General features: G+C 43.5%; 1 long non-coding RNA gene across 1 annotated transcript; it reads left to right on the plus strand.

The window, feature by feature from the left end:
• The first annotated feature begins 267 nt into the window (after window positions 1-267).
• On the plus strand, window positions 268-8292 carry LOC142052103 (uncharacterized). The gene is made up of 3 exons (XR_012658713.1): window positions 268-398; window positions 4950-5046; window positions 6115-8292. It is a non-coding gene; the product is annotated as an uncharacterized LOC142052103 (long non-coding RNA).
• Window positions 8293-15709: the final 7417 nt, after the last annotated feature.

Below are 15709 nucleotides of genomic sequence, written 5' to 3' on the forward strand. Positions count from 1 at the left end.
TAGATGCTTCATTCCTCTCACGATTTTTTAATGATTTTTTAAACTGCTGATGCTGCAAAAAATCTCCATGTGAGAAGCAAGGAAGACTTGTTAACTTACAATTTAGCAGAGGAATGAGATTCAGATAAAGCCAACTAAAAAAACTTATACTCTACAACCCCCGTCTGTGGACATTGTATGAATCTCATTTATATAATCTACAGATACAAGCTTAAAAATAAGATAACAGATACGAGTGACATACTTAGGAGAGTATGTTGCTCACCAACCACACAGGATAAACTGTCCAAAGGTCAACTTGCTCAGCCAGCTCTTGCTTGGATTCACAGAGGGTTAAAATTCTGCTCAGTCAATTGTAGGAAGGATTTGGCGTCTCAGGCTGTAAATCCAGGAGGCAGGTTTGTTATCTAATCTGATATCTTGCATAACACAGGCTGCGGGGCTTCCCTGGATTGATGTTTACGCAATTAGACCATAATCTTCTTGAAAAAGCAATACCCAAGCACAATTTTATGGTAGCTCTAGGTACTTCACGCACCAATCCCCCAATTATGAACCCCCAGGTTTTGCATCTGTAATGCTTCCAGGTTAAACTGTGGGCGTAACTTGTGAGCACTTACAGTTACCTAAATAGTTGGCACCTTCTTAACGGTGATGAACCCTTGTGATGTGGAGTTACTCAGCTGCTTGGTAACACCAGCAGTTTAATCATGGTCATGCTAATGGACATCTCTGTTACCCAACAGGAAAAGTTTTCCCTTGTTGGGATGAGAACTGTTCCGCCAGCTGCAGATGTTAAACGGGAACGTTTGTTTTGAAAATAACCTATTACATTTCAATAGCAGGCTTGTTTACATAATTTGCTGTTAAACTAATTTACAGTCTACTAGTTGGTGCAGTTACCTGGCTTTTCTATTAGTGAAAATCTCTTTTCCCACTAACTTGGAGCAAAAGGAGCACACTGCACTGAAGAGGGGTTTGCCTTTGCACAGCTGTTGAATGCTGCTCCGGAGACGTTTGCAGATGTCGTCGGAGAGGTGGCTGAGAACAATCAGAATTGCAGGAAATTCACATTTTTCTTTATTTATAGTTTTTATGATTCAAAACTCTCTTTACATGCTTTACCTTTCTGGTTTCTTCATTCACTGTCTTCTGGAGAAGGCATGTGTAATCGGGTGGTCTGGTAGGTGGTACCGTGGATTAGAGGGATGCAGTGTGGTGGGATGATGTGATGCGTGTGGGGAGCTGCCAGTTGGGTCTCACCCTGTTTCCTTTCCATGTCTGTTTTCTGTTACCCAGTTTTTGGATGGTGCTTGTGAGAAACAAGCTCAGAAGGAGAAATGGTTAATTGCTTGTTGGTGCCTCCTGGGGAGGATCAGAGCCCAGAGAGGGTCAGGAGGGGACAGGGTGACAAGCCAGTCCGCTGAGGCAGGGAAGGGGCAGGGAGATGGTGGGTGCTGCTGAGCCAGCTGGCTTTATCTCTCTAAGCTGTATTTCCATCGAAGTTCAGCTGGAAAATAAAACACATTGCTACATCTCTGAAGAGCACTGCAGTAGGTAAGTCAGCCTGAGGCCTTCAGCCAGTCACGTGGTAAGAGCAGTAAGAGACCCGAGCAATATACTGTATCTGCACTTTTTAAAGCCTTTGTACTCCTCCTATGAAAATCATAGTACAAACTCTTTCGTTTCCTTAGTCATTGCCACAGCTGGGTAAGCTGGAACAATATCTTCATTGTATTCAAATGCATGCATCGTCCTAGGTTTCTGTATCCCTTTTCCCATTACTGTGAGGTACTGGGACAGCCGTGAGGCAGTACAAGCTCTCCTTTAATCAGCCTTGTTCCGAGGGAGGCCTGGGAATTGCAAGGTCACAGATGCCGGCTTGTGAAACTGCTGAATGAATCAGGCAGGAGGAGGTTTGTTTACACAGAAAGTGGGTACACAAACAGCTGGGCAATGCCGAATGAGGAGAGACAAAGTGCAGACGCTCAGTTCCAGCCAGAACTGAGATCAAATATACTTTCTAAACAAGCTTAGTAATAGATCTCCCAGATGCTGAGAACCAGATGTAAAAGATGATTTATGTGCTTACAAACTGAACATTGCAAAGCTGGACTTTAAGGAGCTTCCCATGTGGAAAGGAAGCAGGACCTTGCATTAGGCACCCACCTTCCCTGCATGCAATGTTTATGAGGTCTCAGATGATCTCAAAGGGATCCAAAACATGTAAAGCAAGAGCCACCTGATACTAAACTGCTTTGTGGGAAGCTACTTGGAATGAACCAGCAGGAAGTTCTAAGGACAAACATAGATTAAAATTTTGTCTTTCAGGGTTATCATTGTCTTGCTTTACTTAGGGTACCTAGCTCAGAGGCTTCCCTCAAGCCCAGCTGTCTTTGCAATTCATTTCTTTCACGGAAGAAGGGCTCAAGCTCATTTTAGAAGAGAGGTGGTCATTGACATTGACGTGATAGGGCATATTGCATGGGATCTAACATGCTTATTCCATATCCCTGCTGATTTTGAGTAGTTTCTGTGTCCGCGTGTGTTCAGGACTCCAGTCCCATGAGGTGCTACAGTGCCCATAAGCGAGTAAGAGGTTGTGCTCTTGTGACTGCAAATTGATGCCATCAGCTGAAGGAGGTGACCCAGTCCTGGCATCTGGGCATTGCCCTGTCCCACACGACCTAAGCAGCTGGCTGCACACGTCATGTGCCCAGGACATGGAGGACCCCTTGTGAAATCCCTCTGAAGGGTGTTATGGTTTAGCCCCAGTCAGCAACTAAATACCACACAGCCACTCGCTCACTCCGCCCACCCCTGTGGGATGGGGGAGAGAATCAGAAGGGCCAAAGTAAGAAAACTCATGAGTTGAGATAAGAACAGTTTAATAATTACAATAAAACAGTAACAACAACAACAACAACAATAATAATAATATAATGAACAGGAAAATAACGAGAGAGAGAGAGATGAACCCTTGTGAGGAGGGACTTTAAAAAAATAAAACAAAACCCAAAACAAAACCCAAACAACTAGTGATGCAACTGCTCACCACCCGCCAACTGATGCTGCTGGTCCTCGAGCTGTGACTGCTCCACCCCCAGCCAGCTCCACGCAATTAATACACTGGGCATGACATCACATGATATGGAATATCCCTTTGGCGAGTTTGGATCTGCTCTCTTAGCTGTGCCCCCTCCCCTCCTGGCTTGGCTTCCTGTGCACCCAGCAGAGCATGGGGAGCTGGAAAAGTCCTTGACTAGTACAAGCACTACCCAGCAACAAGTAAAACATCAGTGTGTTATCAACATTGTTTTCATACATAGCACTATGCCAGCTGCAGTGAAAAAAATTAACTCTATCCCAGCTAAAAACATGACAAAGGGCTAAACCAGTTCAACCAACATATCTGGGTTATAGATAACTTGGAATAATGCCACCATTTGCAGATCTTCCTATAGATGCTTGGGCTATCAAGCAGACAAGGACTTGAGAGCACTGGGCTGAAGATGTGAGTGCCTCCCCTGGTGTGGGAGAGTGGCGGGTGGATTCTCCTCCACCGGATCAGCTTAATAGCAAACACAGGGACAGCCATCAGGTACAACAGAAATAGTCTTGAGGTCAGGGAGTGGAATTCAAGCCTCCAAGATAAATGCTGGAAATATTAGACTAATAACAAGTAAAATAGTAGTCTGGCTCCTTCTTGCTTTCTTTAGACCCGTGACTAGTTGTCTTTGGCTGCATTATTTTGGACTTAGGTGCTCCAATGTCTTATAAACAGCTGAGAAATCTACTGCCAGACCCAGCTCTGAGCATTCGCTCGACCTTCTGACATGCATGGGTGGGGTGGAGGAGAATTACATGACAAAGGTTAGCAACAACCAGAATTTGTAGCCTTTGAACCTCTGAAGTGGATCTTTTTTTAATCCTTCATTCAAAGCTGAGATGTCAGCTGTCTCAAATGCTTCTATTTTCAGCAGGCTGTATGTGATAAGCGAGCAGCAAACATGCTGTTAAATGTGGAATTTGCAGAAAGGGTGTGCCCTGCACTGATTCCAGGAGAGCTCTGTTGGCTGCAGAGGTGTGGGCAGGTGTCCTAAATGATACTCGCGAGCAATATAAGTTTTAACCTTTTATAGGATGTATTTCAGAAGTGTTGCCTTTCCTTGCCTCTGACTCACACCAGCATGTAGGTTCCACCTCTCTTGGAAAGGAGCCATCTCTGCCTGCTGTCCACCAGCTTAGTGAGGGAGGACACCAAGACCCCTTGCACAGCACGGGCCATAGTGGAGGTCCTGCTGTGGACCTGCTGCAAAAGTGGCCCATGCTTTTGTTCTCTCCCTGGTTTACCTTGGCGATGGTAAATGCTTCAGTACAGAGACAGCATGTGCATTTGTGGAGTAGCACATAGGGCTCTCTAGGCTGTAGTGTAGTCCAAATAATAGATCCATAACAGATAAGTCACAGGAGACACTGCTGGCCAAAGCTTTAGGCAGAAATATGCCATTGAAGTACAGAGAATATAGGTGTGGGAGGGTGAGTGCACTTTTATCTAATTCAACACAGTATCCTATCTGGTGCCAGGGGAAAGTGGTTCTTACGCAGCTACAGCTGTGACATGTTTTCACATATCTTCTGCAAACAGCATTAAAAGCCGTCCAAGCCCAGCCACCCACAAGAGTTACTGTCCAAAGCCCCACAGAACAGCTGGGGTATAAGAAACACTTTGAAATACTACATTCAGGTTTTTTTTTCCTGTGATCTGGGGAACAAGCCACTCATTTACCTAATGGGGCATTGATTTCAAGGGAGGCACAGAACTGGCAGAAAATACTGAGCAGTGTCTGAGCTATTTCTGAGGCAACTGAAATTCTGTATTACAAATTACAGATTTTGTTTTTATGTTACAGTTATATTTATTACAGACATTATGTTTCTATTTACAGATCTAATTTTTCTGAGGTGACTTTCCAGACTCTGGGACCACGTGTAGTGCGACAAAAAAGCCTGATTTGCTGACAAGGTATATGAAAGCTGCCCGAGGTACTTGTCAATAAGAAGAACATGGTGAGGGTGGAGCACTGCTCGGGACTCCAGCCCCACGCCAGGACCATCGCTTGCCTGGGGCCTGCGCAGGACACCCACGCATCCAGTCTCAAAAATGATTTTTTTCCATATTTGTCCACTCGGTGGTGCTACAACAACACCAGCCCTTTTTTGGCATTTTCTCACTGCCGTGTGTCAGGCGGCGGGTGTCTGGGTGCCTGCGCTATCTGGGGGATGTTCAAGTCACCACTTTAAAGAACCACCTCTGCAAATCCAATAACCAGGAAACCTAATTAGCTCCTGGGTCACTGCAGTGTACCCTGGCTTTTAATTTCCAATGGAATAGAGATAAGCAACACAAAAGACTCATCATGCCTAACTGACATTAAAATTTAAAATGTTAATAAAAATAAAAATAAAAAAAAAATTGAAATTAACATAAAGAAATAGGAAGAGATTAGCAAACCCATGATCTTTTTCTGCAGTGTCGATTATAATTTAATTAATTCAGGATTCTGCGTTGTTTTTAGACAAGTGAATGAGGTAACATCATTACCAAAACTACTTTTGTTTTCAGAAAGAGCTGACCAAGAAGAATTGATGCTGCTAGGCAAAGTGTGTGGAAAAAATAATTTTTTCTGTTAATCAACTGATACAAAAAAGATGGATGAAAAAAACAAAGTTTAATCTGCAACACACAACTCTCTTCATGTTCAATTACTTTTAAACTAGTGTGTATCACTAGTTTAAAGGAGATGCCCTGCTGGGAAGGGCTGTGTGTTTGGCATGCTACGGAAGTACCTCTGATGCCAGATTAGCTGACTGTTAGGAGGTCTCTCCCCTTCTCCAGGCAGAGTAACTGGCCACGGGTCAGCTCGGAGAAGGGATGCGCAATGCAGCAATGCCAACCTCGCTGAACGCATCTTCAGAGCAACGGGTTGAGCTTTTCATTTTACCTGAACGCCAGTGCTGTGTCCAGGCTTCTTGGTCAGGACTCAGACTCTCAGAGGTGAATTCAGCCTGCCCAAAATCTGAATTGACTGTGTTACTGCTGGGTATTTACAGGCAGGTGAGATGAACCTGAGCCTCAGCATCCAGCACAGAACCCATGTGGAGCTACGCACAGCGAGAAGGATCAGGATTTGAGCATCCAGAAATGTGTCCTAACCCTAACTCTCAGAGTCAACATGCACAAAATATCAGGTGGCTCAGTATGCCTGAAGGGGAGGATTCTCTGAAGTTAAAATTGGTGAAAAAAAACTATATAGCATGTGATGTGATTAATTCTTGCAATGTAACTCTGTGCGGACAGTTGCAATAGTATTTCTGAACTCTGCTTTTATGAAAAAACTCCAGGCATCTCCAGCACTCACTGGCACACAAGCAGTGAAATCCTTCCAGACAAGGATTTAACAAGTACTTTGTTCTCCCTCTTCCTACCAGTTTATAGCTTATTAGCATCCTCTGACCAGAAGCAGTGTTGGGAATTAATAGTTTACAACCTGCTGATGCACATAGGCCTCTTAACTGCTTAAATTCTGTGTGAAGAGCCCAAGAACCAGCTCATGCTCCAGGAGTGTGGCCATGTGCCAGGGACATGACCAGGTTGTCCTCTGCACCAGGTACCACGCCAGATGCATGTGGGTGATGGTGAGTCAGACAGTGCCAGTGCTCTGTCACGGCTGGGCCTCTTCCAGCTCACAGGCTGCCCAGGAAAAATGGATTTACCTGAATCCTGGCTTCTCTAACACTGACAGTCAACAAGACCCTGTAACTTTACCTCTTTCAGGGACAGAGATGGCTGTTTGCGGCTCCCTTGTGGGGCACAGATGGGGGACACATAGCCTTGTGGGCTCCACAGCGGGTGGGTGCAGGAGGTGATCCGGTGAGGGCTTCAGGGGTAAGGGGAACACCAAGGGGAAGGCAAAGGAGACAGTGCCTGGCTGTGTCATTGTGCTCTCTTTGCAGCAGCTTTCCATAGAGGTGTGTGCTCTGTACTTGTGAAGACTGTAGCTACCCCAAGGAACCCCAGGGACGGACCTTCCCTGCCGAATACACTTCTGCTGGAAAAGCAGATGTTCACCACAGAAACACTCTGGCTCTGCAGCAGTGGAGTGCCTCTGCCCGCTGAGTCCTTGGCTCTACAGGCTGGGGAGATCCATCTTCAGTCCATGAACTCTCACATTCCTTCAGCCTCAGAGATGATTCCCACAAACTCTGAGGGGAATCCTGCTGCATTTCCTGCCCCCTCCCTGCAGAAAGCTTGTTCCCCAGAAAGCAACCTGAAACCTCACTGAGGAATCCACTGAAGCTTCTTTGGCAATAAAATCCTACTGTCACGCTGTGTGATAGATGATACTCTTGAAAATACAGCCCTTGGTGGGAACAGCCAGATCATTTTGATTAGCTTGACTGCTTGTCTTGTGAAATTTGGCAGTTTGTAAGTGTGTTGAAAGTTAAAAGTTTGTATGTGTCTGAACCCGCCTGTAGACTGCTCAGCTTTCCAAAATCCTGATGTGTGAAACACACTGTTGTGCTCTTCTGCAGGACCACCCTCCCAGTCAGCAGTTTATCATTATGCCCTCTGCCTGTCTGGCTGCCCAAACAGCAGGCACCTAATGCATTTTACCTGTAGGACATACAGAATGAGAATGAGACAGCAGAACTGCTGCTAACACGCAAGATGCAGCTGCCTTGACCAGTGGGTATTTGGATTTTCACACTCAGAAGCGGCAGTGGCGACAGCGGTGCCCCGAGCCGCAGGGAGGAGCATCCCAAGCCAAGAGAAGGTGCTTGCTGCTGAGAAGAGGCTCTCTGGGACCCGTGCATGTGGCTACCCAGCCTGGGCCTTCTAGGCTAGTGATTTATGAGCTTAGGCCTGCCAAATGGACATCTACAGACAGTTTTTAGTGTCCTGCTACGAATATGCTCTTGTCATAGCTCATTCTGTGTAATTTTTCCAGTAAAACAATGATCCTTTCCTGATTATCTTCTTTAAAAAAACCACCCCAAAGCAGTGCATTTGAAGAAAAAAAAAAAAAGCTCATGGGTTCTGATCCCTGCCCCAGAGGGAACATTTCAGTTTCATTTCTTTGCAGTTCTATCAGATCCTGTCCTCGATGAAACAAAAGCAAAAATGGACAGAAACAAAGAGACAAATGTATTTGAAGTTCTGCTGCGTTTACTCATAACTTCCTGCTGTAGAATTTCTTGTACCTTGTACCTCCTAGAAACAGCGGCGGAGTGCCCCAGCCAGACAACAGGTCCGGTTTGTGGGAACAACTGTCGGGTTCCTGCCTTTGATACATAAACCAGGCACTGAAAAGCATGTGGATCTGGAGAAACCATTGACTTATTTATCATTTTCCCTCATCCACTTATTTTAGTTACATTAGCCTCCTATGATGTTACAGCAACATAAGATTAAAACCAGATTTCTTTTCTGTTATCTGCCCTAATTGCCTCGGAACCGGCTTGCTAGCGACTTAATGCTCACCTCCTCAGCAGTTAACAGAGAGAAAAAGGCACTTCACAGTGGTGCATGTAATCCATTTAAATGTCTATTTCAGGACCTAATTAAAAACACATCCTAAAAGCATCTTTTTCTTTTCATCTGACTCTAAAGACTGACCAGCTCAGATATCTATATCTATCCTACAGCTCTTCTACATTTTACTAGATGATTCTCCCTTGTTAATTGTGTCATTGTAACCTTTGTCCTTCTCTTGCCTGACATTCAAATTCCGCACCCTTTTTTGGTGTTTCCTAAGAGTATTGCTGGTCAGCAGCTCTTTTTGTTTCCAGAGCTGCAGTGGCATGCCTGCCTTCCATAGCTTTCTGTAGTGCCTGTCGTAGTGTTATGCTACAGAAGACAAACACGCATTGCTTTGCAGGGGCTTGTCTTTTGTTCTATTTATTGAACAGAAGAAATTGGTTTACAATGGATTTTGTAGCTTATCTTTGTCTATGAAAAAGCCATAGTCTTTCTTGCGGGGGCTGGGCAAATATACTGTAATGTGGGAGGCCTGACAACCTGCAAACAACGTAGCTGACAACTTGTCAGCTGAAGAGTACTTGTGTGTAATAACTGAAGGGACAAAACAACGTTTGAAAAACAGGATATTGTATAAATGTGCTCATTTTTTGTGTGCAGAAGATTAGCATTGGCTAGAAAGGAACTGACTAGAGTGGGAAAGAGAGATTTGAAAGGCCAAGAACAAAAGAATAGCACTCACAATGTATATGTATTTCAATCTACAAAGCCCTGGCCTGTAGGTCTACATGTCTGGATGCAGGACTGAGCAGCTTCAATCAGTACATGCAACATTTCACTTCAAAACAAATTAATTTTTTAATTACTCCATAGGAGCCAGCAGAAGGGAAATCACTGTGGTAATACTGAATGTGCTAAGGTCTGAAATATGCTGCATCTTTTATAGCGATTGCTGCATATTGAGAAACACAGCTTCAGAAGCGGTAACCTCATGAACTGCCTAAGCATGAATACCACTGTTGTTTCCAAGTAAGAAAAACAGACCCACAGAAAACAGAGAAACTCCTACAGACCTGGGCCGATGCCAAACTGTTGTATATTCTTTCAGAGGAAGATAACCTGCATAATTTTGGATATGTTCTCACTGTAGCTTATTTTATGCCTATAACTGAGTGGCCAAGTGAAGGAGACAGCGTTCTGGAGACCTACAGCATGTGTTTGACAAAGCTCAGACACAAACCAGGTTCATAGTTAGATATCCATTCAAAACTGTATTAGGAAGTGCTTCAAGATAGGACAAAAGTTACCTTTCTCTAAAATAAAACCAAGGAAGTCATAAGGAAGTGGCAAGAAGGCCAGTAACAAACCCCAATAAAGTTGGTACTTTATTCAGACCCTTGTATTTGTACTTCTCAATGTGCAGGGGGTGCTAGAAATGATTATGTGTGCTAAAAGCTTCAAAATATTTGATACTGAGACACAGGGACTTCTTCTGTGCCAGCCCTTAGACGGTAATTTAACCTCCACTATTGCCAGAGCCTGAAGACAGCACAGCACCTTGAATCTCAGAACTGGTGGTCTTGTCTTTTTTAAATATGTGCCTTACCCTCAGAGCAGGATAAAATCCATCTCATGTCTACTTATGACGTTAATGTTTTCTAAAGTAATGACTTCTTAAAGCCTCAGAGGCTGGGCTTCATTTTCCAGGTGCTGTACAAGCATATTTTACCAGGTTTCCCTTTTTGTTGAAACAAGCTTTCATCGCTTTTGTGTGTTAGCAATGGGGTAGGTGTTTTATTTTGCTTCTTTAGTCTCACGTAATGGAAGGACACGAGAATTTTACTTTGTCCTTTCTCTTCATGTTCTTTGATCCCAATGTTCTTTAGGACAGTGCTTTTCCATCTGAAAATGGTTTCTCTCTGCTGAAATTACTCACCACAGTAACAAAGAACTCTTTGCTCCTCCAAGACTGCTGGACCCTCTGTCTCGGCAGCACTGTGGGGTAATGAACTCAGCATCTAGCTCCCACTCCCCAAGCCAGCTATGCTCGCTCGCACTCTGGATTTCTGGCCCAAGAATGTTTCTATTTGGATGAAAACTTTTTTTTCCCCAAAAAGCTTTGTTCAAAAGATAAGGACTTTTGGATTATCACAATTAATAACATTGAACTTCAGATAATAGGCCCAGATTATTTTATTAGATGTCCAGATGGCTTCCACTGCATAAACAGATCATCTGCCACCTGGGACGTTTGGTACTGGCTGCTACTGGGATTTTAGGTCAGTGCAGCTACTGGCTGATGCTAAATTAAGGCCTGTTAGTATGTTCTTTGTTTTCTGAGTCCAAGGTGGTCCTTCTGAATGAGCGCACCAGGAAGAGGATTTTCCTTCCTACTCCACTAAAAAAAAGGAGTATTCAGTGTGACATCTACTGTGTGGTTTTCAGCCTGATTTTGGCATCCCGTTTATGCAATCATTTTTTGTATAAGAATGTATCTGTCTGTCCACTCTACCCCAGTAACTTTTCAATTGTTTGACCGATTTAACAGCAAAGTTGACAGCAAACTTCTGGCACTGGAAATCCAGTCTTCTAATCTTTTCACTAAATATCTATTTATATCCATTCAAGTAGCCTTTGTTGCCTCTTCTGCCCTGCCCCTATTCCCTCCCCCCCGCCAGGCAATGTGTATCCAACGGGGTATTGGTATGTGGATTAATACTCAATTTGTAGCTGCTAGCCAAAAAAATACTAGCTTAACCCCTTATCAAAGGCTCATCACCCTTCTTCCTTCCAGTTTTCACTGTTTTTCCTGCTAATATACTCTAATGAATGTAAAGTCTAAAGGACCTTTTATCAATAGTGCACGTTAGATTACTTTCCATTTATTTACTCCTGTAAGTGCTAAAAAGACAAAGGGTTTTCAGTACTACTGATTCCTCTTATTTCTCAAAATATTCTTAAGAAACACAGTATTGCACAGCAGAATACAAAAAGGAAAAGCCCAGCTTCTCTCAGGCTGCAGTTTTACTACCATTTGGCAGCCCCTGCTCCTGTCATTGAATCCCGTGTCTGCTACAAATGTTTGTGCCATCATTGTTCAAGCAGAGCTGATTCATGGCTTGTTCAGTTTCCGCACAAGGTTTTTTTGTTTTGTTTTGTTCTGCTGTACACCATAGATCAGTTCCCCATTAGCTGCATTGGGAACTCAGATTTCTGGTTTTGCTTCTGGAATTAGGGCCTTATTTTGCATGTGGCAAGACAAGACTTCAGCTCCTCTTTGCATGCAGGTTTTTGGAAGTTAGTGAATTCCCATGTACTTATGTGCCATTTGAAACCGCGATGTGGATACTTCGGGAAACTTCACCTTGTACCTGTAACCTCTGAATGGATGATTTAATTTCTGAGGTAGCTGGCCTTTTAAATGGAACGCTTCCTAACGGCAATTCTCAGTTCCTAAGTAAAGTGTGATGCAATCACATTTAGTGTTATTCACAAACCACTTGTATCTTCCTGAACCTAATAGTAGTCTTCTAGTACAGCTCCAGTGTAATCCTCAGGAAATCAAACAGTGCCACATCTGATTCTCTTTCAGTTGAAGGAGTATTGACATAAAAGATTCCTCAAGAACGTGAATAGCAACATCTAGCTCAACTAAAGCAAATTAAACACCTTAGGAAGGATCTAAAATTTGCAGAGATATGATGGGGAATAATGAGGGAAATAAGAGCTTGAGAAATTTTCTTACTATGACAGCAGGAAGTAACTTGGAGTCAAAGCAGACAACCTGCTGTTTAGAAAGACAACTCCTTTGGAAGAACCAGGAATGTGCAGCTCTGAATTTACACAATCTGATGCCACTGAATAGCAGCCTTTTAATTTCCTTGATATGGAGGTGGTCCTCTTCCCAGCTAAATGTGGCTTACTTTAGTCCGGCCATCTCTGTTTTGGCGTTCTTCACATTCCTATCTCCTGCTGAATGTAATGTTTATTATAGCCTAAGGAGAAAAAAATTGTCTTCCTAGAAGCAGGGAATAAAACTTAGAAAAGTGAGCAGACTCTCAAATCTAAAACTGAGCACTATCTGAGCACTAAATGTGGGAAAAGAAAACCCAAAACTGATTTAGGTAAACTTAAACATTTGTACTTGTGATCCTTTGTGTAGGAGGATGTGAAAAACAAAACTCTGTCTGGGTACAAAGGGAATGAAAACTTTCCAGATTGTGAATATACTGACCTTCTGTAAGGGAACAGCAAGATGTACGCTTGGGTTTTGGGGTTTTTTTTCTTGAACATTTGAGGTTATTACAATGAGTCACGGAAGCCCTTAATGTCTAGGTGTGATATTTGTCCCTTGTGAGCTTTTTACCCATTTCTTTGCTATATGCCCAAATGCATTTTAAAAAGTCTCATTTTAAAAAAATGAAGTAATAGTTATTGCCTGTCTAGATGTAGACGCCCTGTTGCTGTGTTTAGTCAAAACAAAGAGAGCAGTTTGCATCCACCTAGATGATCAAAAGATAGGTTGTCTGATCTCATGTTTACAGGATGTCAGGACTACTCTGCTCTTGCGACTTGGCTGCATTTGTAACTTAAATAGAGAGTGCAATTTCATCTACGCTTAATACTTTCTGTCTCAAGCTGGCTTTTCCTATGTTTTCTTTAATATCTTTTTTGTTCCTATTTTTCTCATCATTATCCTCCTCTTACGTCCTGAAGGAGTTGATGAGCCATATCTTCCAAAGGAAATTAGGTCAGTAGTTTTTCTGTGGAATGCTAATTGCCATCATAGATCAGTTTAACCGAGGAAACCTACCTCTTTACTGATAGAAAGGGGGTTGATGCTCGCAATGAAGCTAATATTCTGAAGTTAAAAATAAGTAGATCGTGTTCCATGGAGGCATTAGATACCTTTGGGAAGCTAAAAAAACTGTGGGCAATACCCAGCAATAACTGGCTTTATTTTTTAATACAGGTTTTACAGGTGGGTTTAGATTTGTGGGAGAGTGGGTACAGGAGTCTCCTTCTGCCTCCCAGTTCACTAGCTGAGTTGCATGGCTCCCCAGTGAAGCCTCGTGAGGCCTTGGAGAAATTCCTTGTTTCTCACTCCTAAAAGCAGCTTGGAATTAAGATACCTTCTGTTATTTCTATATTTCAACAGCCAGGCAGGAAATAGACACAGTTGAAGTAATGCGCTTACTGTTCTAGGGAGTAATTTTTCTTCACCTAGCTGAATGCTTGACCCTAAGACAAAAAGCAACTACGGGTTACGTTCTTGGCCAGGATTAAAGGCCAGAGCAGTATTACTGAAACTGCAGATTATGTCGTATCTTATCCTTGGCATCTCTGTCATGATGAATTTGCTACTTTGAGCTGGTTCCATCTACAGAAAACATCTTTAGATAAAAAGATAAAAAAGATTAAAAATATGGTTAATATTTGTGCATGTCAGGTTGTTATGGTTGTGTGTGTGTGTAATTGGTAAGGTTGAAGTCCTAGTAAGGTATTCTGAAAGTCACTCATGGTGGTAAGAAACTAGGTAACAGTACTTTTTCAGTAATCTATAGGAAAGAAGAGCAGTAGCAATGGAAAGGCAAGTAACAGTGCCTTTTCTCCTTTCCTCCCCTTCACAGATCTTTAGGGATGTGCTACAGAGGCGCCATTAAAGTCAGATGTTTGGAAGATAGTAAACTGGAGAAGGCATTGGAGGAGGATGACACGGGGAGACTGACATTCATCAGGCCTCCCGGAGAAGACTTCCGGACATGCATTTACACCAGGTACTTCAAGGGATGTCTGTGCTACTTGATGTTGGCATTAATAATGCACTCATTCTGCAGAGTCACTGTGTTCCATCTCCAGAAATTTGCTCTATCACCTTTGCCATTTCAGTCAACACTGACATTAGGTTTCTTTTCATAAACACTGGTAACATGGCAGCTACACCCTTATTAGCACTTCGACCTCTATGATTAGATGGGACTCCTTAAGAAAGCGGTTTCCCTTGGTTGAGGACAGCTTTATCCAAATGCAGCCGCCTTCTCCCTTCTCCAGAGCCAAGAGTCTGCGGAGTGCCTTGTTTCAGTTTATCAGTCCTACTGTTTTTTAGATCAGGATTGTGAAGCTTGCTGCAGCAGATGAAAGGGCTGGGATAAGGATCAGTCCCACTGTGATGCGCCACAGCCTGAGAACCAAAGCTGAAGCCTGCATTTAGCTTGGGTAGGACTTAAGCACCACTGCTCTCCCCGCTCTCTGTCTGCCTCCGGAGAGTTGCCTTGGTCCCAGGCTGAAGCCTGTTCCTCAGAAATTTCAGTCCTAAGAAGAAACCCTTTGTTATGTTCTTACTTCACGTCCTTTGGGGAAAGAACTATCCATCATTGCAGCTAAGTAGGTGGGGGAAGTTCCCCCTTATCTCTTTCTCTGAAAAGCAAAGGAATTGCTCGGAACGAAGAACTGGGGAGCTGCTACTATACTCGAAGACAGAAAGCAAGCAGAAAGTGCCCGGCCGTTCAGGGCAGCTACACCTCTTTTTCTGCTATTACAAGCATTTTAGCCTGCTTTTTTGTTCCTCCCGCTCCCTTCTTCCTCATTGCCATATGAGGCTTGCGAAGCAGAAAGGGAGAGCCTGAAACTGGTCGCCTTGAGGCCTGGGAGGGGAGCAAAGAGCAGTTTATATCGCCAGATTGGAAGGAGGCCAAAGGGTACACAGGGGCAAAGGGCAGATATGCGGCTGGGGGTGGAGTGGCACGAGGGAGGGAAGGATGCAGGCTGTAGAGCGTTAAGGAGGATCACCAGATTAATTAGCTTTGGGAGAATGTATGGTAAAAAGTCAAGAATTTGTTAAAATAGATTCAGTGTAACTTCACCTGGGGAGTCCTGCTTAAAGTCCGCAAACTGGGAGCATCCCCAGCTTGCTCTGTGAAAGTAAATCTTTAAGCAGTTGCAATTAAAGCCACACACATACCTATACAGACCTGGGTTCCTTATGTGACATTAAACAGTTCCCTATGTCCAATATAACTCTAAATTCCACACCCATCTCTTTTCAGAGCTGACTTAATTTTTGAACCTGTACCCTTCTGTTCTCCATGTCAGCAGCTTCCTTAAAATGACACATCAGTGATCTGATAACCGTTTAAAAAATTTAAATGGAGTTTTTAACCTGGGTTT

This window comes from Phalacrocorax aristotelis, chromosome 1 (genome assembly GCF_949628215.1).
Source record: "Phalacrocorax aristotelis chromosome 1, bGulAri2.1, whole genome shotgun sequence".
Classification (NCBI taxonomy): Eukaryota; Metazoa; Chordata; class Aves; order Suliformes; family Phalacrocoracidae; genus Phalacrocorax; species Phalacrocorax aristotelis.